At 40.4% G+C, this 27,075-nt stretch overlaps 1 protein-coding gene across 3 annotated transcripts in view; it reads right to left on the reverse strand.

The window, feature by feature from the left end:
• BACH2 (BACH transcriptional regulator 2) overlaps window positions 1-27,075 on the reverse strand; it is a 360,814-nt gene that overhangs the window by 111,949 nt on the left and 221,790 nt on the right. The window lies entirely within an intron of this gene.

The raw sequence follows: 27,075 nt of genomic DNA on the forward strand, positions 1-27,075 counted from the left end.
ACGTAGGTATATGTGCCCAAATATGCAAACACAGAAACATAAGCTATAGAAAAGATACAACATGGAGACAGCTACATTTGGTATATAATTTACATCTGGCATGACTATGAAAAAAATGTCTGTATAATGACCGCTCAGGTAGTTAGACCCGTCAAGGAACCCACATAATGAAAGCTGAGTCTCTGTCTTTGGTAATATAGTTGAGTAAGTAGCACATGAAGACATACAAAGTTTATCAAATTATCCTCTCTGGGTTGTTTATATATCGTGACACACCAGACTGCTCTTGCCTTGTAGTTCTATTATACCCTGAGAATGAAAATAGACACATCCCACTCGGAATACTTACTCTGTTCTGCTTTCAGTCCTTGAGGAAAATACCTGGCTAGTAATTGATAGCCTCTTCCCATACACAATATTTAAATGAAATTTTCACCTGGGGAGAAGCCCAAGTAAACAAAACACACAGATCTACACATAAAAATCACTTTCTTCTCTGCTTTCACTGATATTTTTGGAAGAGATGTACCGTAAGACATTGTGGCTTTCCTCTCCTGAATGCCTTAAATATTCGACTAATTTCAAGTGTGGCTCATACGGAGGAATAGATGGAAAATTCGCTGGGACTAAAATCTTAAGCATCATTTAAATGAGCTCCTAGCAGAGTCTTTTGTGTGTCTTGTTGGGAAAGGGAGTTCCTCCTTCTAGAGTATGCCAGGGTCTGGATTCAAGATTTCATTACAGCCGACCCCCCCAAAAGATGCTACAAGGAGACACGGTAAGAAAAAAAGCAAAGTTTCATTCTACTGCTAGAAGGGACTTGTAGATCCTTTGATTGAATTTGCTCCTTTTACAACTGTGGAAATCTAGTAAGTCTTGAGTAAATCAAAGCGATTTACTCCAGACCACAGAACCATTCAGGAACAGACACAGGAGAACCCACGTGCTTCTGACTCCCAGGTTTCTACTGTATTGTATTAAAGAAAATTCAGGAGGAGGAGGGCCATGGGGAGGAATACGGAGACAATTTTCTTTTGTTCCAAAACTCAGCCCTTTTCTTTTTCTTTTTTTTTTTTTTTTTGGCGGTATGCGGGCTCTCACTGTTGTGGCCTCTCCCGTTGCGAAGCACAGGCTCCGGACGCACAGGCTCAGCGGCCATGGCTCACGGGCCCAGCCGCTCCGCGGCATGTGGGATCTTCCTGGACTGAGGCACGAATCCGTATCCCCCGCATCGGCAGGCGGACTCCCAACCACTGCACCACCAGGGAAGCCCTCAGCCCTTTTCTTTACAGTTAATTTCCACAAGGGTGAGAAGTATAAGATTGGGGGTGGGTAGAGGAAGAGTGTTAAGAGTATAAAGAATTTTACACTGAACACCTATATACCCACATCTAGATGTGACAGTTAACATTTTATTATGCTCATTGCATTACACATCTACCCATCTATACCCATTCCTCTATCCGTCTATCAATCCATCTGAGTGCATATCGAAGTAAATTGCAAACATCAGCACACCTTCCCCTAAATACTTTAACAGGCATATCATTTGCCGGAGTTCAAGATTTGTTTATAGTTCTTTCTTCTGAGGTATAATTTACATACAACGAAATGCACAATTCCTTTCACACTCACTGAGTTTTGATAAATGTAGATAACTGTGTAATCTGAACCTTTTCAAGCTCCAGAACATAATCATCACCCCAGAAAGATCCCGCATCCCAGTTAATCCTCCTCCACGTCTGCCAAAGGCAACCACAGCTCTAATGCTTTTCTAACATGGACTAATTTTGCCTGTCCTAGAACGGTTGAATTTTGAAACTATTAAAGGCCTCCTTTGACAGTTAAGTGGCTAAATGTTGTTCTGTTTTCCTTCTTTCGGTCAACAAACACTTCTTGAGCACTTACAACAAGCCACACACACTGGAAGCCAAGTAACAACAAAATAATCATTTCGTTAAATCTGGAAAATAACTTCAATGGTGGTGAGAACTGTGGGATTAATTATATCTGAAGGGCGATTTGGACTTACAGCCAAAAGGGAAGCCACCACCACACCCCGGGTCTGTTACTCATTTGGAAACTTGCTGACTCTTCAACAGAAAAATAAAACCCATACCCATGCCCAGCGAAAAACGAGGGCTCTGTAGGATCCTTGGAGTAAATCTGAAAAATGAGGAGGCTTTTTAAAAATGCCCATCTCCATCAGCTCGGTGCTTTGTGTCCACCTAGAGGGGTGGGATAGGAGGGTGGGAGGGAGACGCAAGAGGGAGGAGATATGGGGACATATGTATATGTATAGCCGATTCACTTTGTTATACAGCAGAAACTAACACACCATTGTAAAGCAATTATACTCCAATAAAGATGTTAAATAAATAAATAAATAAATAAAATGCCCATCTCCAGACCGATGTTCCTGCTCTATGATGAAGATGGATGGTCACCGTGTGCCAAGCCCTAACCTATAAGGATATAGCCCCTCGTTTTATAGAACTGTAAAACCAGGAAGGAGGCTGCCAAACGAGCCCCAAACCTCCTTGTTTATTTTCTTTTCACCTAACTGTGGGTAGTGAGTGGATTAGGCCTTTTTTCTTTTTTCCCTTCAGCAGCTGAATGACTGCCAAGGAGAGACACCCTTAGCAGACAAAGCATTCGGTCACTTCTTTCTGCAAGAGCTCAACAATGGCACACTTCACAAATCAGTCACTAAAGTGGAATTATAATATTTTATAGAAACTCCAATGCTCTTTAAAAATTCTTCATTAACTCTTGTTACGGATTGATTGTGTCCCCTCAAAAAAAAAAAAAAAAGTTGATGCCCTAACGTCCAATACCTGAAAATGTAACCTTACTTGAAAATAGGGTCATTGCAGATGTAAATAGTTAAGATGAGGTCACACTGGGGTAGGGTGGGCCCATAAGTTAATATGACTGCTGTTTTTATAAAAGGAACTCCATGGGAAGGTAGAAGAGAATACCACGTGAAGACGGAGGCAGAGATTACAGTGGTGCTTCCACAAGCCAAGGAATGTCAAGGATTGCTGGCCACCAACAGAAACTAGGAAGAGGCAAGGGGGGATCCTTCTCTACAGGTTTCAGAGGAAACATGGCCTTGCAGAAACCTTGATTTTGAACTGCTAGCAACCGGAACTGTGAGACAATAAATTTCTGTTTTTGTTTTTTTTTTTTTGCGGTATCTGGGCCTCTCACTGTTGTGGCCTCTCCCGTTGAGGAGCACAGGCTCTGGACGCGCAGGCCCAGCGGCCACGGCTCACAGGCCCAGCCGCTCCGCGGCATGTGGGATCCTCCCGGACCGGAGCACGAACCCGCGCCCCCTGCATCGGCAGGCGGACTCTCACCCACTGCGCCACCAGGGAAGCCCTCTGTTGTTTTAAGCTAACCAGTTTGTGGTATTTTGTTACAGCAGCCTTCGGAAACTAATACAGTCCTAAAGATTTTTTTTTTCCTTTTCGGTACTTTTTAAAAAATGGAAGCATAATTCACATGCAGAGAAGTGTATCAACCATAAGAGGACACTCCAATGAATTTTTTTCAAGTGAACAGACCCATGTAAACACCACCCAGATCAAGAACATGACCACACCCAGAAGTCTCCTTCATGCCTCGTCCCATTCACTATCTCCACCAAGATGACCGCCATTCTAGCTTCCTCCACCATAGATTAGTTTTGTCTCCTTTTTAACTTTAAATATTTGGGAAAATATACCACTTATTTTGGTGTGTGTGTGTTTGGCTTCTTTTGCGTCTTATGTTTGTGGGATTCATCTATGTTGTATGTAACACTGGTTTCTTCTGAAGACGATTTTAAAAATAGCATTAAATTATTTTTGGTTCGTTTTGGTTGGTTCAAATTTCAAAAGGTACAAATGGTATACAATGCAAGTTTTCAAAATCTCTCCTTCCCTGCTTCCCAATCACACAGTTCCATTTCTTAGAGGCAACTCATGTTAACTGTAGATCCTTCTAGAAGAATTTTATGCCTATTTAAGCAAAGATATATACATTTATAGATACCCTCTTTCTCCTTTTTTACACAAAACCTAATGTATTATACCACTACTAGTTACCTTGCTCTTTCACTTAAAAATATATCTTGGACTTCATCCCATACAAACACATAAAAGCTTCCTCATCCTCGCTTTTTGCTTACATAGAATTCAACTATAAGAATATAGTATAATGTATATAACCAATTCTCTATTCATAGCCATTTGGCTTGTTGTCAGTCTTGTGTTATTATAAACAAGGCTGCAATGTGTAACCTTGTAATTTTGCATATCCATGTATTTCCCTATGGCTGATGGGAATATAAGCATTAAAAGGATATAAGCTTTTGTAGTTTTTTTTTAATCATGAATTTTTTTTTTTTTTTTTTGCGGTACGCGGGCCTCTCACTGTTGTGGCCTCTCCCGTTGCGGAGCACAGGCTCCGGACGCGCAGGCTCAGCGGCCATGGCTCACGGGCCCAGCTGCTCCGCGGCATGTGGGATCTTCCCGGACCAGGGCATGAACCCGTGTCCCCTGCATCGGCAGGCAGACTCTCAACCACTGCGCCACCAGGGAAGCCCTGTAGTTTTTTTTTTAAGATTTACTTATTATTTATTTAATTTATTTTTGGCTGCGTGGGGTCTTAGTTGCAGCACGCGGGATCTTTTTGTTGTTGTTGTTGAGGCATGCGGGATCTTTCATTGCGGCGCGTGGGCTCTTCGTTGAGGCGTGCGGACTTCTCTCTAGCTGTGGCATGTGGGTTTTTCTCTTCTCTAGTTGTGGTGTGTGGGCTCTGTAGTTTGTGGCATGTGAGCTCTAGTTGAAGCGCTGAGTTCAGTAGTTGTGGCTGGCAGGCTTAGGTGCCCCGTGGCATGTGGGATCTTAGTTCCCTGACCAGGGATCAAACCCGTGTCCCCTGCATTACAAGGCGGATTCTTTACCACTGGACCATCAGAGAAGTCCCAGCTTTTGTAGCTTTGATATTGCCAAATTGTTCTCCATTTAGATTGTACCAATTTAAACTCCTGTCAGCAATGTGCAGGAGTACCTCTTTCTCCATAGTCTTGCTAATAGATTGTGTTATCAAACTGTAAAAAAAAAAAAATCTGCCTGTTTGGTAGGTAAAAATAGTATCTCATTATAGTTTTACTTTGCATTCATTTTTTATAAACAAAGCTGGATATATTTAATATGTTTATAAGCAGCTACTTATAGGCCCTGTTCCATAAATTCTCTGTTAATAACCTATTTTTTTCCTATTGCATTGATGGTCTTTTTTTCTTAGTGTCTTGTAGAGGCTCTTTACATATTAGAGAAATCTGCCCTTTCTCTTATATGAGTTGCAAAATATTTTTCCTAGTTTGTCACTTGTCGTTCGCCTTTGTATACAGTGGTGTTTGCCGCTCAGAAATTTTTCATTTTAATGTAATTGGATTAACTTTATGGTTTTCTTTTTATGGCTTTTAGCTTTTATATCATACAACGAAAGGCTTTTTCCACTTGTGAATATAAACGATTTTCCCCTAAATTCTTTTAGTATTTTTAGGTTTTTTTTTTTTAAATAAATTTATTTATTTATTTATTTTTGGCTGCGTTGGGTCTTCGTTGCTGCGCATGGGCTTTCTCTAGTTGCGGCTTGCAGGGGCTACTCTTTGTTGTGGTGTGTGGGCTTCTCATTGTGGTGGCTTCTCTTGTTGCGGAGCACAGGCTCTAGGCGTGTAGGCTTCAGTCACGCAGGCTCAGTACTTGTGGCTCGCAGGCTCTAGAGCACAGGCTCAGTAGTTGTGGTGCACGGGCTTAGTTGCTCCGTGGCATGTGGGATCTTCCCAGACCAGAGATCAAACCCGTGTCCCCCGCATTGGCAGGTGGATTCTTAACCATTGCGCCACCAGGGAAGTCCTCTAGGTGTTTTTCTTAATGTAAGTCTTTGATTCATTTAGAATTCATCTTGGTATAAAATATTAGCTATCAATAAACTTCATTTTTTCCAGACAGCTATTATTGTCATCCCAGCACCATTTATTGGATGGTACAGTTTAACTGCACTGATCTGAGATGGCTTCTTTAATGTAAGCTATATTTTCATATGTATTTGAGATTATTCCTGGACTCCATATTCTACCATGGACCTATCTAATTAATGCCCTAACTTAAATATATAAATATATTTTAATATCAAAAAGCAATTTTCTCTCATTGTTTTCTTTTTTTTTATTCTACACTATTCCTAATTAAAAACATTTTTTTTCCCACATGAACTTCAGCATCAGCTTGTTTGGTTACAAACAGTTCTGTTGTTATTTTTACTTGGATTGTGTTAAATCTGTGATAGATTTTCTATACAAGAACATGGATTGCCTTTCCACTTATTTACATCTTTTCTTTTATTCCTCTGCATCTTGGGGGAATTAAAAAAGTTTCACCTATTAATATGAATAAAGATTTACATCTTACAGATTCTTTGTGAAGCTCAATACTTGTGTTTATGTGCATAATGTATTTATGTGTATATTTATATTTGGATTTTTCTTTTTTTCTACCATTATATCTTCTAACTAGCTGTTGATCTTGTATATGAAGAATGTCATTTTTACATAATAAATTGGTACCCAGCCACCTTTACTGAGTTCTGTTATTGTTTGCAACAATTTACCAGTTGATTCATAGAAACAAGCATACAATCCAAGTATACAGGCATATCACCTGCAAATTACAAATACAGTTCGACCTCTTCCTTTTGACTTTCTATGTTTTTAATTTCTTTCTCTAGTACTGCATTGGCTAGTACATTCAGGACAATGTCTGATGTTAAGCACCCTTGTCTTCATTCTTTCTGACATGACATGGCTTCTAGTGTTTCCTTCTCAAGCACGATGCTCAACTTTTGATGTGATACATATATTTTATCATGTTAAGGAGATACCATCATTTCTTATTTTATAAAGTGTTTTTTTTAAATTTTATTTATTTTTGGCTGCGCTGGGTCTTTGTTACTGCACGCGGGCTTTCCCTAGTGGCGGCGAGTGGGGGCTACTCTTCATTGTGGCGCATGTGCTTCTCATTGCGGTGGCTTCTCTTGTTGCAGAGCACAGGCTCTAGGCGTGCGGGTTTCAGTAGTTGTGGAGTGTGGGCTCAGTAGTTGTGGCGCACGGGCTTAGTTGCTCCGTGGCATGTGGGATCTTCCCAGACCAGGGCTCGAACCCGTGTCCTCTGCATTGGCAGGCGGATTCTTATCCACTGAACCACCAGAGAAGTCCCTATAAAGTGTTTTTTAAATGAAAAATGGATGTTGAATTACATCAATATCTTTGCAGCATCTATGAAGATGATCAAATGAGTTTTTATAAAGTTCTATTAATATGATAAATTGGGGGCTGGGATTGAAATAAATTATTGCTCCCTGGAGGCTCATGATCCAAACTCATCTCATACAACTCTCCCATCAGTTGGTCATATTCAAGATCTTTGTCCTATCGTAGCTCTACGCTGTTGTATGTGCAGTATCCACACAACACGTGCCCTTCCCACTCTTCTCTGGCAAACACCTGCTCATCCTTCAAGAATAATCTCAAATGTCAGTTCCTCCGGTTACTTCCCGACTCCTGCAGGCACAGTTGAGAGATTCTTGCTCAAGCTTCCCCAGCTCCTCAGTCGTATCACTAACACAGAATCGCTCATGTGTCTGTCTGCCACGCAGAGCAAGTCCCTCAAGGGCAGAAACCATACTTTTTTCTTTCCCGTAGCATAATGCCTGAAACAGAGTTGGCTACTCAGTACATGTTTTCACTCGTTCAATCAATACTGGCCGTATATCCCCCCCCCACCCCCCACGTACAGTACATGATGTCATGCGTTGTTCTAGGTGCCTGAGGAGACAGCCAGGAGCCCAGCAAAGTCGTGCTGCCAAGAAGCTTATGTTCTATTGGGGGAGACGGCAATATACAGACAGATAAATAGATTCCTGATCAAATGTGCTAAAGAGAAAAAGATAAGGCAAGGCAAGAGAACCGAAGGCTGAGAACAGAGGTCCTGCTTTAGACAGTGTGGTCACGGAAGGTCTCACTGAAGCAGATTCTAAATGAAGTGAGAGAGTAAACTATGCAGGTATCTGGGAGAAGATCCCGCCTGACAGAGTAAACAGCTACCCAGAGCCTGGAAGATGTGGCCGGAAGGCTGCCGAGGTAGTCAGGGCAGTGAAAGGTGTGCATTCAGGGCAGGAGTCTGGGTTTTATTCGAAGTGCTATGGGAAGCCAAAGCAGGCAAGTGAGAGAATCTGATTTTTATTATTTATTTATTTATTTATTTTTGCGGTACACGGGCCTCTCACTGTTGTGGCCTCTCCCGTTGCGGAGCACAGGCTCTGGACGCGCAGACTCAGCGGCCATGGCTCACGGGCCCAGCCGCTCCGCAGCATGTGGGATCTTCCCGGACCGGGGCACGAACCCGTGTCCCCTGCATCGGCAGGAGGACTCCCAACCACTGCGCCACCAGGGAAGCCCTGATTTTTAGTTTTAAAAGATGCCTTGGGCTTCTCTGTGGGAAGTGGGTTGTTGTGCCGTCAGACTGGAAGCATGCTGGGGGGCTCTTGCAGCAACCGAGGTGAGCAAGGATGATGGATCAGTCTAGAGAGGGAGCAAGAGAAGCGGTGACAAGTGGCTGGACCTGGCATATATTTGGAAGGTAGAGGTGATGGGACTTGCTATTGGATTGATGTGGGATGTGAGAGAATGAGTTAAGGATGCTTTCAAGGATTTCAGCTTAAGTGACCAGATGAATGGGGGGTGTCATTTACTGAAATGGGAAACCTCAGGGGAGGATCAGGTGTGGCGGGTGAGTGGAAAACAAGGGTTGCTTTTGGATGTGCTAAGTACGAGGACAGCACTATTAGACAGCCCTACGGAGATATTATATAAGCAGCTGAAAACAGAGGTTGAGATTCAGGGCAGGGTTGATTTTAGAGATATAAAGTTGAGAGGCGTTAGGGTGGAGGTGGTATTTAAAAGCCGCAGTACTGGGTGAGATCACCCAGGGAGTAAGCTCATATGGGTTGAATGAATGAATAAGTAAGTTTGTGTGCAGGAAGGCACCTGTTAATAGGGTCATCTAATCTGACTCTACAGAAATTGGACGAAGAAATAATACACAGAGGGATGAGAGTGCACAGGTGAAATTTCCTCCCTGTCTAGGTGGCCAATTCGGATTTTTTTCCTTGCACTCTCAAGGAAATACAGCCTGTATCCCAAATTACTTGGGGACAAAGTGGATCATAGAACTCTCTGGAACAAGTTTCCATTGCTCAGCAGGTGGGTAAGATGTGTCAACCTTCTACAGGCTGCTTGGGAACTAAGCACCTCTGTGGGTGAGCACCCTGTCATAGCATGAGGTACAGGCTAGAATCAATAAGAGTGAGTCCTTCTGGAAAGAAAAGAGATTTAACAGATGTACAAAATGTATTTCAAATTAGAAAGGGGAGAAAAGATCACAAATCCAACATCTGTAGACACCCTTTATGTGCAACATGTCTCTACTGAAGAAACAGGCAGGCAACTTTCCACAACTAAGATACAGTCATCTTTGCCATAAACCCAGGATAAGTTTTGTAGAATTTGAGATAGTGAAGCTGTATTTCTCAGAAGTCAAAAACAGGTCAGTGGGTCCACCAAACTCTTTCGGTTACTTCAAATATATTACCCCAAACCAACAGCTTCTCAGGCTCATAGGAGTATAATCACATTTGAAAATACGAAAAAGGATGGTGATATAAGAGATATCCACTGTGAAAATTTCTTTTGCATACTTTCTAATATTTCTTTTTAAGTATGCAGAGTTTTGTCTATCTCTTGTTATTTTGCTTTTTAATCATGAGGCATTAAAAACTGGCATTTAAAGTCTGCAGCTTCTTTCGACTTTCTTGATCTCCATTCATTCCATCCTGTTCCAGGCTTTTTGCACTTAAAACTCATCAACACCTTGTTTATATCTGCTCCCCTGCCCCACTGTGATCACAAATATTCTTCTTATCTCTGTGTAATCCTCAAAATAGGAAATAAAGACCCAAAATAAAATCTCATTATCTTGTGCTTTCTCAAGTGTCCTATCTAGGTCCCAAAGAGATAAAGCTTCTTTCTAGAATTATTGTTAACTGCTGGTGAGAGCCAGTCTCCTCTACTCTTAGCTGCTCAAACTACATAAATCACTGTGTTGATTTCTGGGTGCCTTGAAATGGACTCAAAGAAGAGCCAAGTTACTTTGAACTTTAGAAAGACGGGAAGATTCAGTCATTCATTCATCCAGGAAATGGTTAGTGAGTCTAACCAATGCCAGCCACTCAGCTAGGTGCTGGGTCACAGCACAAATAAGCCTTTGAACATATAATATAGTGGATGACCAGGCAGATAGATACCATGCCAAAAGGCTGTTGCAGGGGGTACTTCAGCATGCCATCAAGCACAGATGGGACCCTTCCCAGCAATGACAATGCCAGAATTGAATTCTAAATGACAAAGTAGGAGTTATTTAAGAGAATGGGGAGAGGAAGATCAACTAAAATTTGCAAGGAAGAGTCAACTAATATTTGTAGATCCCTAACTATGTTTTCTTTCTTAAGCCTGATGCTAGGTATACAAAGATGAATCTGGTGTATCTCCTTCCAATAAGAAGACATAGTAGCTATTTTCAAATTTCTAAGGAGCAAAGTAGAGAAACACCAGACTTTACTGGGTGGCCCTATGAATGATATCAACAGAGAAGGTACTGTAGAGGAGGCTGCTGGAGAGTAGATTCAATAGGCTCTTTTAAATATTTTCCCCACTGACCTAGAGAGATGCCCTTGTGAAAAAAGATCTACTTTATGGACATTCAGAAATGGACTGATCAGAAATACTAGAATCTTCCCAATTAGGGCTACAAGTGAGCTTAGGCATGATTTTTAAAAAAATTTTTTTTTAGGCATGATTTTTAATGGCAGTCAAGAGAATGTGGGTATCAGGTAACTGAGCCTTTTAATATTAACATGAAAATATGACCCTGACCATTAGCATCTCCAAGCAAAGATGGTCTGTGCCATCACCTATATTCTGCCAGCCTCGGGGCAGCCCTACATTTACATTCTTTTTTAATTTTTAGAATTATTTTTTACATTTAAACAATTGGAGTACAGTTGATTTATTGATACAATAGTACGTTAGTTTCAGGTGAATCACAGCAAAGTGATCCAGTTATATATATATGCTCTACACTTAGCTGCTCAAACTACATCAATCACTGTGTTGATTTCTGGGTGCCTTGAAACAGACTCAAAGAAGAGCCACATTATGTGGAACTTTGGAAAGATGGGAAGATTCAGTCATTCATGAATCCAGGAAATGTTTTTTATATAAAACATTATTTTCCAGTATAGGTTATTACAAGATATTGAACATTGTTCCCTGTGCTATACAGTAGATTCTTGTTGCTTACCTATTTTATATATAGTGCTGTGTATCTGTTAATCCCATACTCCTAATTTATCCCCCTCCCCCCTCTCTTTCCCTTTTGGTAAGCATAAATTTGTTTTCCATGTCTGTGAGTCTGTTTCTGTTTTGTAAATAGATTCATCTGTATTATTTTTTAGATCCCACATATAAGTGATATCATGTAATATTTGTCTTTCTCTGTCTGACTTACTTCATTTAGCATGATAATCTCTAGGTCCATCCAGCAGCCCTACATTTTTATGGCTTGGTGCTTCTACTTCAGAAGCTAGAGACTCCTTAAACCCTGCCAGGAACTCAACAGATACTGAAGACCAAAAAAAAAGAAAAAGGTTAATAAGAACCGTATAATGGATCAAAAACAGTCCCAAGGGCTTCCCTGGTGGAGCAGTGGTTGGGAATCTGCCTGCCAATGCAGGTGACGCGGGTTCGTGCCCCGGTCCGGGAAGATCCCACATGCCGCAGAGCGGCTGGGCCCGTGGGCCACGGCTGCTGAGCCTGTGCGTCTGGAGCCTGTGCTCCGCAGAGGGAGAGGCCACGACGGTGAGAGGCCTGCACAAAAAAAAAAAGAACAAAAAATAAAACAGTCCCAAGATAAGTAGACAGTATGGAAAGGAGAAATTTATGTTAAACACACTAGAGTAGTGACTCTCCATGGCAGGCATGCACTGGGAGTGGGAGACACATGTCTGAAAGAGGCTTCCTGACCTACGTTAATCTTATATCACAAACTACAGCTATTGTGCTGCTGCTGGGGATGTACACAAGAAGAGTGAGTCATCCCTCTAGGGATTTGGATTAAAAAACTCAAGAAAACAACACATCAGAACATCCCTTTGTACACTTTGCAAATATTTCACCTACTGTGCTTTAGGGGTGACAAGGTGATTGGTTTTTACACGATAATTACAAGAATGCAGGGAAGGGTGACCTCAAGACCAAGCAAGTCATTAGCATGAGGCCAAGCCCAGGCCCTAACAAACTAGTCTTGTTGTTTTTACAAATCTTTATTCTTTGGGTGCTTTGAGGAAGTTACTGGGCCTGGGGTAGTGGGAAGGGCCTGCAGTATAGACAGACAGGTTCCCCTCCCAGTGCTGGTGAGAATCCAGCGTCAGCTAGAACTATACTGGCACATCTATGGTCTACCCTAGGAATGCCCGAAGCAAGCAAAGGCTCTTCCAGAGAAGTCCCCCTTCCCTCCTTCTGTCTTCTGGATATCAGTGCTCTTCTGCTGGACAGAATCTCTTACTTTGCACCTCATTTTCACAAATCATTTCTCCCTTCCCTTCTATTCTTCTCACCCTCCAGTTTCCTTGGTAAAGCTGAGCACCTTTGTGTGTTTAGAGCTCACATTCGTTTTCAGAAAGCTGTAACTGACTTATAACCTCTCCTGATGTTCCTAGGAGTATTTATATTCTAATTGAGGGTGAACTTAAGTTAATAGATAATTGTGGACTTTCACATGGGTGGAAAAGAAAGGCCCTGCCACCAGTGCCTACTATATTCACACCACTAACCCCTGCAGGTGAGCGGCCCTGAGTTCTCACAAGCAGCCTTTAAAACAGAACTTGGATAGAATGCTGGCACTCCACTTTATTTTTAAAAAGTTATACCTCTCTGGGCTAGCAAACACAATCTTAGGGGATTGATTGTCAAAGGTTCCATATCTCTTGGTATCTAATGGGCTAGTCTAGGAGCTCCCTTGAAAGATTCTTGGTAAGTCTCTCCTTGGTATTAAAGATTACACATAAAACCTGAAGCAAACAGAGCATCTCTCTAGACAACAGGAGGCTGGACTCATATTCCATGTTCATTGCTGACTTCTGTGTGGCCCCTAAATATTCAGTCATAGCTTCTCTGTGGCATAATCTAGGAAGTAAAGATATAATAGCTGAGATTAGGTTCAGGCTTAAGTCTTCATGCTAACATGCATGTTATCACATGTTACTGTACATTTGCTCCAGCCGGGAAGCAGGACAAAGGAAAGATCTCTGGTACGAACGTAACACAAGAACTCCATGCTCATCTGCCATTGCTACAGTTCCTATGAAAGATCATGAACCTGGGGGTCCAAGACTGAAGAAACAATGGTTTCTTGGGAATTAAAGGTTGAGGTAAACATTTCTAAAATGTGCAAAGAAGTTAATTTTGAAAATTTGCTGCTCATTTGTTATAACTTCAGAGTTTCAATTTTAATTATTTAAAAAATTCCCTCTAACACACACACTTTCTGAATGACTACGGCCTCATCATTAGCAGCCACTTCTTGAAACCTTGGCCCTCTGAGCGATTCTTATGAGTATATCTTAATGGGCATCCATTGAGCTACTGTTTCACCTGGGAGGAAGCTGAAGGATACGAGTTCAATTTTTGGCTTTAAAGCTTATCAGATGTTTATATTTAAAACAGTTCTTGTTGACCTTCAAATGCTTTTTCTGTAAAAGGTGGTAAATAATACCTAGCTTTCAGGGTTCTTGTGAGGAGTTAATACATGTAAAACTGCAGAACTCAGAAGTTCCTTCTGTTATTATCCACAGGATCCAGAGTGAGCGCAAAAGAGCTATTTACAGCTATGAGGCCATCTGAGTGAGAAATGATGAGAATCCCAACTCCCTGTGCCCCGTCTCAATGGGATTCAATCACTCCTCAAACATCTATCGACTCCGTCCGTGCCAAATACTATTTTAGGTTTTGGAGACACCGTTATTATATTGAACATGACAGACAAGGTCCCTACATTCTCAGGTCTTATAGTCCAGTCAGGGGAGGCAGATACTAAACACATAAATAAATAAATAACAGCACATTATCAAATAGTGATAAATGCTATGATAAAAGCAAAATTGGGTGATATGTTAGGGAGCCACTGGGGGCTACGCAGAACAGGGCTCTCTGAGGTCATGACATTTAAACAGAGGTCTGAGTGATATGAAGGAGAGAGCCACATGAAGGTCTACGGCAACTGATTCCACGGTGGTCTGTGGGAACCCCTGGGGATCCTGAGACCGTTTCAGAAAGTCAATGAGGTCACTACTGTTTTCATAATACTAAGATGCTATTTGTTTTTTTCACACATTGACATTTGCATTGATGGTGCAAATGTAACAGCGGGTAAAACTGCTGGTGCCTCAGCATGACACAGGCAGTGGCCCTGACTGTATTAGTTCTTCACCACCAGACATGCACAGTAAAACAAAATGCTAGTTTCACTTAAGAATGTACTTGATCAAGCAGTAAGAATTATTATTTGTATTAAATTTATATAAAATCTCAACATTTGAGTACACGTCATTGTCACATTCTGTGTGACAAATATGCATAAAGAAGTTTTGTTGCACACTGAGATACGATTGTTGTCTCAAGGAAAAAATATCTGTGGTGTTCTCTGAGTTGCAAGTTGAATGACAACTTTCATGGAACAACATTTTTACTTGAAAGAGTGCCTGATGAACAATGGTTATTCAGATTTAGGTATCTGGCTGATATTTTCTTGAAAATGAAAAAGGTAAGCTGTTACTTCAAGGAAAACAACTGGCAGAATTTGTTGCCAATGATAAAATTCAAGCTTCTACAAAGCAGATACTTTGAAAATGTGTATCTACTACTATGAGCTTGACAGCTTCCCCAAACTTAAAAACTTTTCTGATGCGATTGGTGGTAATTTTAACATGTGAACTTTCTGGACATTGTAAAATGAAATCCGTCACCATTCTGAAGATCTGTATAACTCAGTAAATCAATATTTTCCAAATAACCAGTCATGGACTTAAAAAATCATGCTTTGGTAATAGATCCATTCAATATGCAAAGCAGACCAATGCATTTTAATGTAACGGAGTATGAAAAGTTCATTGATATGGTTTTAGATTCTGCATGGCAACTAACCTTTAGGAAGTTACCATTTGTCAACTTTTGATGCAGTATTAAAGAAGAGTATCCACAACTGTTTGAAAAGACTACTAAAATGCTCCATCCTTTCCCAACTATGCATCTGTGTGAGGTGTAATTTCATCTAGTTTAACCAAAACATCATATAACAACAGACTGAATACTGAAACATATATTAGAATCCAACTATCGTATAGCAGTGTCTTCTATTATGCCAGACACTTAGAAAAATATAAAGCAATGCCATTCTTCTCACTATTGTTTTTGTCTTGAAAGATTTCATTTTTTCATAAAGATATGTTATTTATGTTAACATGTAAGTGGGCTTATTATTTTTATTTTTAAATTAACTAATAAATACTTTAAATGTTCAGTCTTAATTTTTAATAAGGTAAGTATATATGGATAAAACCCAAATAAACAAAAGCTCTTTGGGGTTCTTAGCAATTTTTAAGAGTATAAATAAAGGGGACTGTATAGCACAGGAAACTCTACTCAATACTCTGTAATGACCTATATGGGAAAATAATCTTAATAAAGAGTTGGTATATGTATAACTGATTTACTTTGCCGTACAGCAGAAAGTAACACAACATTGTAAATCAACTATACTCCAATAAAAATTAAAAAAAAAAGAAGTGTAAAGGGGTCCTGAGACCAAAAATTTGAAAACCACTGGTCTCAGAATAAGGCAGATTAAACAATAAAGTTTAAATTTATTTAAGTATTGCACAAATTTGGTTAGATTTATTCTTAGGTACTTAAAATTTTTGTTGTTACTGTAAACTAAAACTTTTTTCAAGTTACCTTTCTGTGTTACTAGTGTATAAAAATGCAACTAATTTTTGTATATTGATCTTATATCCAGCCACTTTGCCAAACTTTGCCATCATTATTATTTTTATTTTATTTTTGGGGTACGCGGGCCTCTCACTGTTGTGGCCTCTCCCGTTGAGGAGCACAGGCTCCGGATGCGCAGGCTCAGTGGCCATGGCTCACAGGCCCAGCCGCCCCACGGCATGTGGGATCTTCCCGGACCGGGGCACGAACCCGTGGCCCCTGCATCGGCAGGCGGACTCCCAACCACTGCGCCACCAGGGAAGCCCCCGTCATTATTTTTAATAGTAAACTTTGTCATAGCATTACATTAGTCCAGTGGTTGGTAAATTATGATCTGCAGGCCAAAACTGTGCCACCAGTTTTTGTAAATAAAATTTCATTGACACAGAACCACAGTACTCATTTCCATATCTGTAACTGCTTTCACTACAATGGCAGAGTTGAGTGATAGAGACTGTATTGCCAACAGAGTCAAAAATACTATCTGCGTTTTTATAAAACTCTGTATTATGAACCTCATTCAAAGAAGCAACTTCGGCTCTGTTGATCCCTTATGTGGTATTTTTATTTTCAATTTAATTAACTTTTGTTCCCATCTTTATTCATCCTCCCTTGTTTTCTCTATCTTTTTTCTACCTTCTCAAAGTTACCTTATTAAATTTTACTTTTTCTTTTCTGCTAAAAGCACTTGAGGCTATAAATTTTCCTCTAAGTACAAGTCTCACTGCATCCCACAAGTTTTGATATGTAATATTTTCATTATCATTCAATTCTAAGTATTCAAAAATTTCCATTATGATATCTTTGAGCAATGAGTTATTTAGAAATGTTTTAAAATTTCCAAATATAGGGGGGGATTTTGTGTGTGTGTGGGTGTCTTTTAGTTACTGACTTCTAATTTAATTGTATTATGATCAGAGAATATGGTCATTATTATAGTGATCCTTGGAAATTTGGTGAGACTTGTTTTGCGGCTTAGTATGAGGTCAATTTTTATAGCTCTTCCTTGGGAAGAATACATGTATTCTAATTGTTTGGTACAAAGTCCTTATGTCCATGACTCAAGCTAGTTAATTGTGCTGCCTAAATTTTATACCTTTACTCATTATTTGTTGTCTGCTTCACCGAACAATAACTTAGAGAAACATGAGAAATTTCTCTACAGTTTTATCAATTTTTGTTTTTTATATTTTGAGGCTATTTTAGAAATGTTATATCTTTTCCAATGAATTAAAACTCTCTATCCTTAATAATGTTGCCTTTTCTTACTTTCTTTTACTTTTTAAAAATTGAAGTGTAGTTGATTTACCATGTTGTGTTAGTTTCTGGTATAGAGCAAAGTGATTCAGTTACACATATATATTCTTTTTCATTATATGCCATTACAAGATACTGAATATAGTTCCCTGTGCAAAAAATGTTGTCTTAAAGTCTATTTTTTTTTTAAAGTCTATTTTGACTGGTATCAATAAAGCTACCCTAGCTTCCTTTTGAGTAGCATTTGCTGGAATATATTTTTTCATCCATTTATTTTGTCCTTCCATGTTAGGTGTGTATTTTCTAACACTGTAGAGCTGAATTATTATTATTTTAAAGAATCTTAATTTTACTATATCTGTCTTTTAGCCAGAAAGTTTACATACACTGTGATAGCTGATATACTTTTGCTTTCTATTTGTCCTACTTTTTCTATGCTTCATTTTTGTCTTTATCCTTGCTTGACTTTTAAAAAAACTGCCTTGGAAGCTATATACCATTTCTATTCTTTTAACAGTTACCCTTGAAATCTAAAATTAATATCGTAATCTCCTTCAGAACAATAAAAGGACCATATAATGCTAACTCTGATAGCTCTTTCTTGCATATGTGGAGTTTCACCCAGTATTTTAGTTTATCTTTTCCCCTATATTAGACATTATTATTTCAAACCAACAATATTTGTTTAGGTTTACCTACATGTTAACCAATTTCTTTGCTTATCATTTCTTCCTGTATCTCAGACTTTTCTTTTGCTATCCCTGTCCTTCTTTCTGAGGTATATCTTTGAAATTCCTTCAATATACGTCTGCTACTGGTAAACTCTTGTAGGTTTTCCTCTTATGAAAACAGTATTTCAACTCTCGTTTCTGAAAGTTACTTTTGCTGAGTACACAATTTTAGGTTGAAAGTTATTTTCTCAGAACCTTGAAAACATTATTTCACTGTCTCTGAGCTTCAATTATTGCTGTTGAGAAGTCTGCGGTCAGTATAAGTATTGTTCTTTGGTGGATGTGATCTGTTTTCTCCTTTTATGAGTAAAACTTTGTCTTCACTGATCCTCAGTCTTACTACGTTGTAAAAGTTATGTATGCCTTTTTACTTGTATGCCTAGTATACATCGCTTCCTATATCTGTGGATCCATATTTCTCACCTCATTTCGAAAATTCTAAGCCATAAATTCTCCACTGTCTCATCTCCATCCTGCATATTCTTTCCTTTTGTGACTCTGAATTGTCTTATGTTAGTCCTTCTTTTTTTTTTGCGGTATGCGGGCCTCTCACCCTTGTGGCCTCTCCCGTTGCGGACCACAGGCTCCGGACGCGCAGGTTCAGTGGCCATGGCTCACGGACCCAGCCGCTCCGCGGCGTGTGGGATCCTCCTGGACCGGGGCACGAACCCGTGTCCCCTGCATTGGCAGGCTGACTCTCAACCATTGTGCCACCAGGGAAGCCCGTTAGTCATTTTTATTCTGCCCTCCATACTCTTAGCCTCTCTTCCTTATATTTCCATCTCCTCATCTATTTGTGCTCTATTGTATGAAACTACTTTAGTTCTATTTTCCAGTTCATGAATTCATCGATTACAAATGAGCATGTCCACTTATGTTTTTGTCAGTGAATTACTTTTTTCATTTTTAAAAGTTCTCTTTGTTTCTTTTTAAGAACTGCTTGGTGATTTCGATAGCCCATTGCTGCTTGCTAATTTTTGTATTCTATCTTTAACTTAAAAATTTTTGAATAGGGACTTCCCTGGTGGTCCAGTGGTTAAGAATCCGCCTTCCAATGCAAGGGACGCAGGTTCAATCCCCAGTCAGGGAACTAGGATCACACGTGCCGCAGGGCAACTAAGCCTGCGTGATGCAACTACTGAGCCCATGTGCTCTGGAGCCCGCGTGCCACAACTAGAGAGAAGCCTGTGTGCTGCAACAAAAGATCCCACATGCCGCAATGAAGATCCTGCGTGCCGCAACTAAGACCTGACGCAGCCAAATAAGTAAATAAATAAATAATTAAAATATATAGAGGCAGTCCTTTTGTTTTTTTAATCTGATAATTTAAACATCCAAAGTCCTTGGTGGGGAAGGGGTAATCAAAGTATTATTTGTTGTTTGTGCTGATTTTCACTCATGGTGGTTTGTTTCCTTCTTTGACAATCTTTGTTTGAGAATTCATAAGATCTTAATACGTGAAAAAGCTGGAAGCCTAAGTTCTGTTTTGGATATGTAAGTTTGAAATGATTATGAAACATCCAAGTGGATATGTCAAGTACATCACTGGATATATGAGCCTGATATTCAGGGGAGAGGTCAGGGCTGGAGATATAAATTGGGGATTTAGTACCATGAAGTTTGGGGATCAGTTGAGATATCAGTGAAAGTTAGGACTGTGCCCCAGGACACACCAATTCAGGTACGGAGCAGAGGAGAAGACAGCAGTAGTGACTGGGAAGAACAAAATCCAGAAAAACGTGCTGTCATGCAGGTCCAGAGAATAGTGGATTTTAGAAAGAAGGGAATGGTTGACTGTGTTGGATGCTGTTGAGAGGGTGAAGAAGATGAGGCAACTAGGAGGTCCTTGATAGGAACAGTTTTGGTGGAATAGTAGAGTCAGATGAGAGAGTAGAAGTAACACCTATAGACAAAAAGTTCAAGACATTTTGTGTGAAAGAGAGCAGTAAAGTCAGGTAGAAGCTAGAAGAGGGTGTGGCATAAGAAATTTTTTTCCCTCCCATTGGGCAATATTAAAGATTTTATATGTCCATGGGAAAGACTGAGCACAAAGGGAGAAACTAATCATACATAAAAGAAAGGGGATATTTTCAGGAGCAACATTCTTGAAAAGGCCAAGTGCCCAAACGTCTTTTAAGATGTGACATGGAACATGTGTGTGACATGGAACATGAGTCACACACATGACCTACAGGACAGAAAGTCTAGTCCTCATATATATTATATAAGGACTTGTGGACTGTGTAATCTTAACTTCTCATGAGGGTGTGCTGCATCCTATCTTCAACTTTACCCATGTGCCAGTGATAGAAGCTATAGGACATATCTGATAATCATCACCCAAAAGTTGTTTGGCACAGTTATGAAAATAGGAGATTAACTCAATCACAGTGCTGAAGGGGCCTTAAGAGATTTTCTAATTTGGTCTCCTATCCACTTAGGCAAGTGAATCCTAAACGTCTTAGAATAGACACCTCCTTCACTGTGGTATTCCTTGGGAACCACTTTTAGAACTTTGTCACCATGTAACGTGTCCAACACAAATTGAAGTCCATTTCCTCTTATTTTGTGCTTAGTGGTCATAAGGTATAGCTAAACTGCTATTTTCTTCACCAAAACAACAACAACAAAACACCTTATGTATCTGAAGGTAGAAATTAACTTCACTATTTCTTCTCCAAGCTAAACAACCTCTTTTAATTTTCTTGCACAGATCTTATTTTTTATCATTTGGCTAGTCTTCTGGACTTTTTTCCCTCTCTCCAACTGCTTTTTTTTAAAAAATGCAGTGACAAGAAATCGACAAGCTACTCAAAGTCTGAGTAATCCTGAGAACAGTGCGGGGATTTCAACACATCTCCCTTGGACGGATGAAAGGCTGAATTGACTCTGCCAAGACCTGAACACTCTCCAGTTCCTGCTGATCTGGGGAGACGCTTCCTCTTGCATTTTCCTTATTTCGCCTAGCAATCTGAGTAAAATGAAAATACAACCAGACATACGTAGGAAAGAGCTTTTAACGTCCCTATTTGGAAAATCAGTTTGATGTCTACATAAGTCAAAATCTGCACATACCAACTCCTTCTAAAGTGCCGCAAATATTTAAACTTACTAATAAAAATTGCTGTCTCTTAGATGTAAATTCGGGAGAGTGCTTCTAAAATCCAAAAGGAGGTTGTCAGATGAAGTAATTAATTAAGTGAAGTGTTGGGTTTGGAAAGCCTTCTACTATTTTGAGGTTAATGGATGGTTGAGAAACTCCTATGGGTGGGTGTGAGAGAGATTCTGCCTGCTAATTACTACCGAAGAAAATCTAAGCATCCAACAATCATTCTAATTTTTGCTAAGCAGCATGAAATATCACATACCATTACATTACGTTATGTCAAGTAACAGGATGTTCCTGGGGTAACATGACAAGACAACACAGCTGGGAGAAACAAACAGAAAGGCCAACTGACGTGCATATAATTTGAAAAGAAAGAAAACGGCACATGTCGGTAATGAGACCTAGAGCTGACTTAAGGGTTTTGATATCCGGAGGTGATTTTAGGAAGGTAGCTGTATCTCGGCCATAAGACTTGGCTCCCTTGTTTACAGTATTTGTTTTACTCTGAATATGTATTGCAGTCTCTTTGAACTTTAACTTTTTCCTCTGTAAAATGGGAATACTACTACCCACCCTACCTTTCTTACATGGCTGTGTGAGATTCTAACGCCCAGCACATTTAGGTGTTTTATAACTATCTCATTGGATACTTGTATCTATCTGAATTGGATTTACTATTATGTATTTTACTGATTCTAGGATGCACATTTTCTCACATAATAATATTGATATTTCAAAAATTAGGATATACCTTAAAATTGATAGCTTATTATACTTTGGTCTTTCTTCCTTTTTTAAAAATTGAAGTATAGTTGACACACAATATTATGTTAGTTTCAGGTGTACAACATAGTGATCCAACAATCAAAGACATTATTAAATGATCACCACACGTCTGTCACTATACAGCATTATTACAGTATTACTGACTATATTCCTTATGCTATATATTACATCCTCTTGACTTATTTATTTTATAATTGGAAGTTTCTATCTCTTAATCCCCTTCACCTCTTTTGCCTACACCACTGCCCCCCACCCCCAAACCACCTATTTGCTCTCTGTATCTGTAAGTCCGTCTCTGTTTTGTTTTGCTTCTTTGGTGTTTTACACTCCACATATAAGAGAGATCATAGAGTATCTGTCTTTCTCTGACTTATTTCCTTTAGCATAATACTCCCTAGGTCCATCCATGTTGTCTCAAATGGCACTATTTCATTCTTTTTTATGGTCGAGTAATATTCAGTGTGCGTGTGTGTGTGTGTGTATCTTTGTCCATTCATCTATTGATGAACATTCAGGTTGCTTCCACACCTTGACTATTGTGACTAATGCTGCAGTGAAGGTAGGGATGCATATGTATTTTTGAATTAGTGTTTTGTTTTCTTCAGGTAAATGCCCAGAAGTAGAACTGCTGGATTGTATGGTAGTTTTATTTTTAATTCTCTGAGGAATCTCCATAGTGTTTTCCACAGTGACTGCATCAATTTACATTCCCACCAGCAGTGCACAGGGTTCCCTTTTCTCCATATCTTTGCCAACACTTGTTATTTGTCTTTTTGATGATAGCCATTCTGACAGGTGTAAGGTGATATCTTATTGTGGTTTTGATTTGCATTTCTCTGGTATGTTTTTTCTTTCTTGGTGGTATACAAAATATTATATTTAAATCAATGGCCTCTTAGAAATATGGCAGATAAGGTGTTTGGAAATGGTAAAATGTCAGTTACTCATTTATTCATAAAACAAGCTTTCACTAAAGTCTCCCTTGTGCAGAGCATTCAGAAAGAAATGAAAATCCAGAAGACCTGATCCCTAATCTCAAGGAGGGTGCAATGCATGAGATGGATGAGGCAGGATCAAATGCCAAACATTATGTGACATACGCCATTTGAGTTACATTCCAAACTTGGCACCCTGTGAGTGCAGAAGAGGAAATAATTTTCAATAGGAGCAATCCGGAAGACAGCATGGAGGAGACGACACCTAGGTCTGGCCTTGGCAGATGGGTAGCATCTCAAAAGGCACATTTGGAAATGGACATACAGATACACAGTGTGTATTCACAGAAGGGCAAGGAATCTAGACAAGGAGGAGTTTGGGACTGTGTTGAGGTGCTTGCTAAGGATATTAAAGAGTCTGAGCTCTAGTTGGTGGATAGATAAGGCTTTTGAGCAAGGAGTAGACTCATGAAAATGAGGCCTTGGGAGGATCTGATGCTCAGAGGGAAGGGGGAGGAAGAGGCTAGAAGCAGGGCATCCTAAAGCAAGCCGTGAGTAGGCTGGAGAAGTCCTGATAATGGGTAGGTAGAGGGGGCAGAAAGGAGATAATAAATGGATGGAAGAGTCATAGTTAAATACCAAAGATCCTTAGCAGGAAACTTAAGAGTGAAGTCCACTTCACAGCTAGACAGGAAGGACACACAGAACTGAATTTGGCTACCTGCTCCCCGAGCACAGGAACTGTATGTTTTGTTCATCACTAAATCCCAGGGCCTATGAGAGGGTTACAATAACTATTTGTCCTACTCTCTTCCACCAAAAAGTCAATTTGTGCTTTTAATTCAATTCTGCAAGCACGTATGGAGGACCCACCATATGCTCAGCGCTGAGCACTGGGGCCGGAGGCGAGGGGAATGGTGGTTGGGAGAGGATGGGCTGTTGGGTGGATTGCTTTCCAAACTGGCTGCAGTCATTCCCTTCTTGAATACAGGCTCCTGGGTAGTCCCCCCAGTAGACTCTGGGTGTGGTCTTGGGACTTACTTTTACCAAAGGGACAACAGAAAAATGTGATGCCACCAGAGACTTGAAAAACGTTTGCATATTGGGGCTTGCCCTCTCTTGCCACTTTTTGGAATCCTGACACCACCATATAAAGGATTCCAGGATAGCCTCCTGGAAAACGAGAGACCACAGAGAATAGAGCTGAGTCATCCCAGGTGAGGCCTCCCTGGACCAACCAGCCCGCCAACTGTTGGAAATACAAATAAGTGAGGCTGTCTTAGAGCAGGGCTCAGCAAACTTTTTCTCAAAGGACCAAAGAGTAAATATTTAAAGCTGTGGGTCATATGATCTCTGTCACAACTACTCAACTCTTCTGTTGTAGCGTGAAAGCAGCTACAGACGACATGAGCAGGGCTGTGTTCCTATAAAACCTTATTTTAAAAAACAGGTGGCAGGCCTGTGGGCTGCAGTTTGCCTACTGCTATACTGGGTCATTTAGCCCCTATCAAGCCAGTCCAAACCAGAAGAACCGCCCAGCCAACTGACAAAATTGTGAGAAATAATGTTTGTTAAGCCACTACGTTTGGGGTATTTTGTTACACAGCAAGTTCAAACTGATAAAGCTGGTATAAAACACAGGCAACATAGGCCTTGTTTCAAGACACTTAAAATCCACCTGTGGAAGTAGGACACATGTGCAGGAGACGCTTATACAACAATATGAGTCCGTATGTGATTAAATGTCAAAATAAAGGTGTATAAAAGAGAAATATTAATTTGGACAAAAAATCGACTCGGATAGATCTTAATGGATGGGTAGAATGTGACAGCTACCCAAACAATTCTGTCTCTCCTTCACTGAATTTTTATGCTGTTGGCTTTTATGACTACATACTTCCATAGACCGAGAGCCCCCGGAGGGCAGAGGATGCTTTATTTTCTATTTTCTGTGTTCCCAGAGCCTAGCACAGTGCTCAGCTCACAGCCAGGCTCGATGTACACTTACTGAACAAAGCAATAAACCCAGAGTGGAGAGAAGGAAGGGCATGTCTGTGGAAAAACCAAACCTCACAACTAAAGGGATTTAGACTCAGGGGAGGTAGAGACACAGCTGGGCACATGATTCTGGATCTGGGAGGACGGGTGAGAAGGCAGCGTGAAGGACCCGGAAAGTCAGGCCTGAGTGTTTAAACCAATTGTTATTGGAGCAAAGGGCTAAGTTGATATTTATGAAGTTGATATAATTTGGTGGCAGAGGGTAGGGTGGATTCCAGGCACAGTTAGGACAACTTAGTAACCCAGGAGTGAGAAAACAGACTAGCCCAGGAGTCAGTGAGAAGAGTGAGCCTAAGGAATGAAGGGACCTACCAAAACTAGAATAAGTATAAGGGTGGTAGTTAAACCGCTGCACTTTCAGTCTTGAAAGACTATCTGGAGGGAGGTTAGGTTGGAGGCCCTTCACAGAGAAGGTGGCCTGCCAGGTGTGACAGGTGGGTGATGGGGAGAGGGTCCAAGAGAACGGCAAGGGTGTGAAGCTGTGAAACCACAGGGTAATAGAGAAACCACAAATGGTTTAGTGTGGCCAAAGGGCAAGAGTGGCTTGTGTGTGTGTGTCCAGCTATACCTCCTACTCCCCAGCTCTGAGCTACTGGTCTCCTCTCTTGGACACATCACACAGATTCCTGCCTCTGCTTTTACTTGTTAGGTTTCCTATGTAAGTGCTCAGCTCTGGGTTTATTGGTTCATTCAGTAAATACACATTGAACCCAGGCAATATGGTAAAAGCCTGGGAATTTAGAAATAAAGGTGGAGTGGCAGGAGATGAAACTAGAGAAATTTCCAGGGGCCAGACATGCAGGAGGTTATAAGAGGTTGCAGGCTGCATCGAAGGGTTTTGAATGCATGGATTCACAGTTGTGTTTTAGAAAGATCACTTCGTTGTGGACAACAGAGGAGAGGAGGGGGGAAAGGCTGCAGATAGGATGGTCAGTGGGTGAGGACTGAAGAGATGCCTGGATCAGAGAGGTTGCAAGTTGTGTTAATGGATCTGGAGACTCCTTGGATGGAGAGCACGAAGGGGAAGCATGACTCATGGGCTTGTCTGATGGGTGGAAGTGAAGGGGTTATTCTTGTCAGAGGGAATGGGAGGGTGAAATAACGAGTTCCAGTCTGGACAGAGGGCATATGAAATCCAGTAGGCAGTTTGCTATAAAGCACTGGAGAGAAGTTGGGCCTGCAGATAAGCTATAGTCAAGTTCTCAGTACTTAGGTGGTAGGTGAAATTCTTCAGGTAGCTATGGAACGCCAACCTGTAAGAGGGAAGAGAGAGGAAGAGAGATTGCAAAGGAAAGTGGACTGGCAAGGATTCTGGAAAAAACAATTGCAAACCAGCAATGTCTGTTCTTACGAGGCCACTGGATTTGACCTTGGAAGTCTGATGTTCACTTGGATTCTGTATGCAACCTTTAGCACGGATTGCATTTGGAGCTTATCATGACCCTCTATCACCCAGGAAACTTGACAATTTAGGACGAAGGTTAGTAAAACAAACGGACAGAACAAGTGATAAAAACTGACTGTTCTTTGATACTTCTTGTTTCAAGGTAGTAACAACAACGATAATACAAATCACAGAGAATAATTTTTTGCCTAGCTTTGTCATTACTTTTCCACAGTCTACAATAATTGCTGTCTTCATATGTTTGTCCTCCTTGTTAGATGATGGGGTTCCTGGGGCAAAGACTATATCTTACTCATCATTCTAGCCCCAGAGTTTACCATAGGACTTGACACATTCATTCATTCATTTGGCCAATACTTATTAAGCACCTACTACATGCCAACGATAGTTATAGTACCTGGAGGTATATCAAAGGATTTGACAAATATTTCTGCACTAACAGAGCTTATGAATTTTAGTAAAGAGTGGGGAAATCTCCAATAAGTATAATGTTAGTGGCTAAATCACCATACTGTATAGATAGCTGGGTAAAAGGAGCTTCTGTTATCTAATTAAACCTGACAAAAGGGAAACCCGATTATCCC

This window comes from Delphinapterus leucas, chromosome 12, assembly GCF_059928025.1.
Source record: "Delphinapterus leucas isolate spDelLeu-1000000601 "Yukka" chromosome 12, BTC_Dleu_Yukka2, whole genome shotgun sequence".
Classification (NCBI taxonomy): domain Eukaryota; kingdom Metazoa; phylum Chordata; class Mammalia; order Artiodactyla; family Monodontidae; genus Delphinapterus; species Delphinapterus leucas.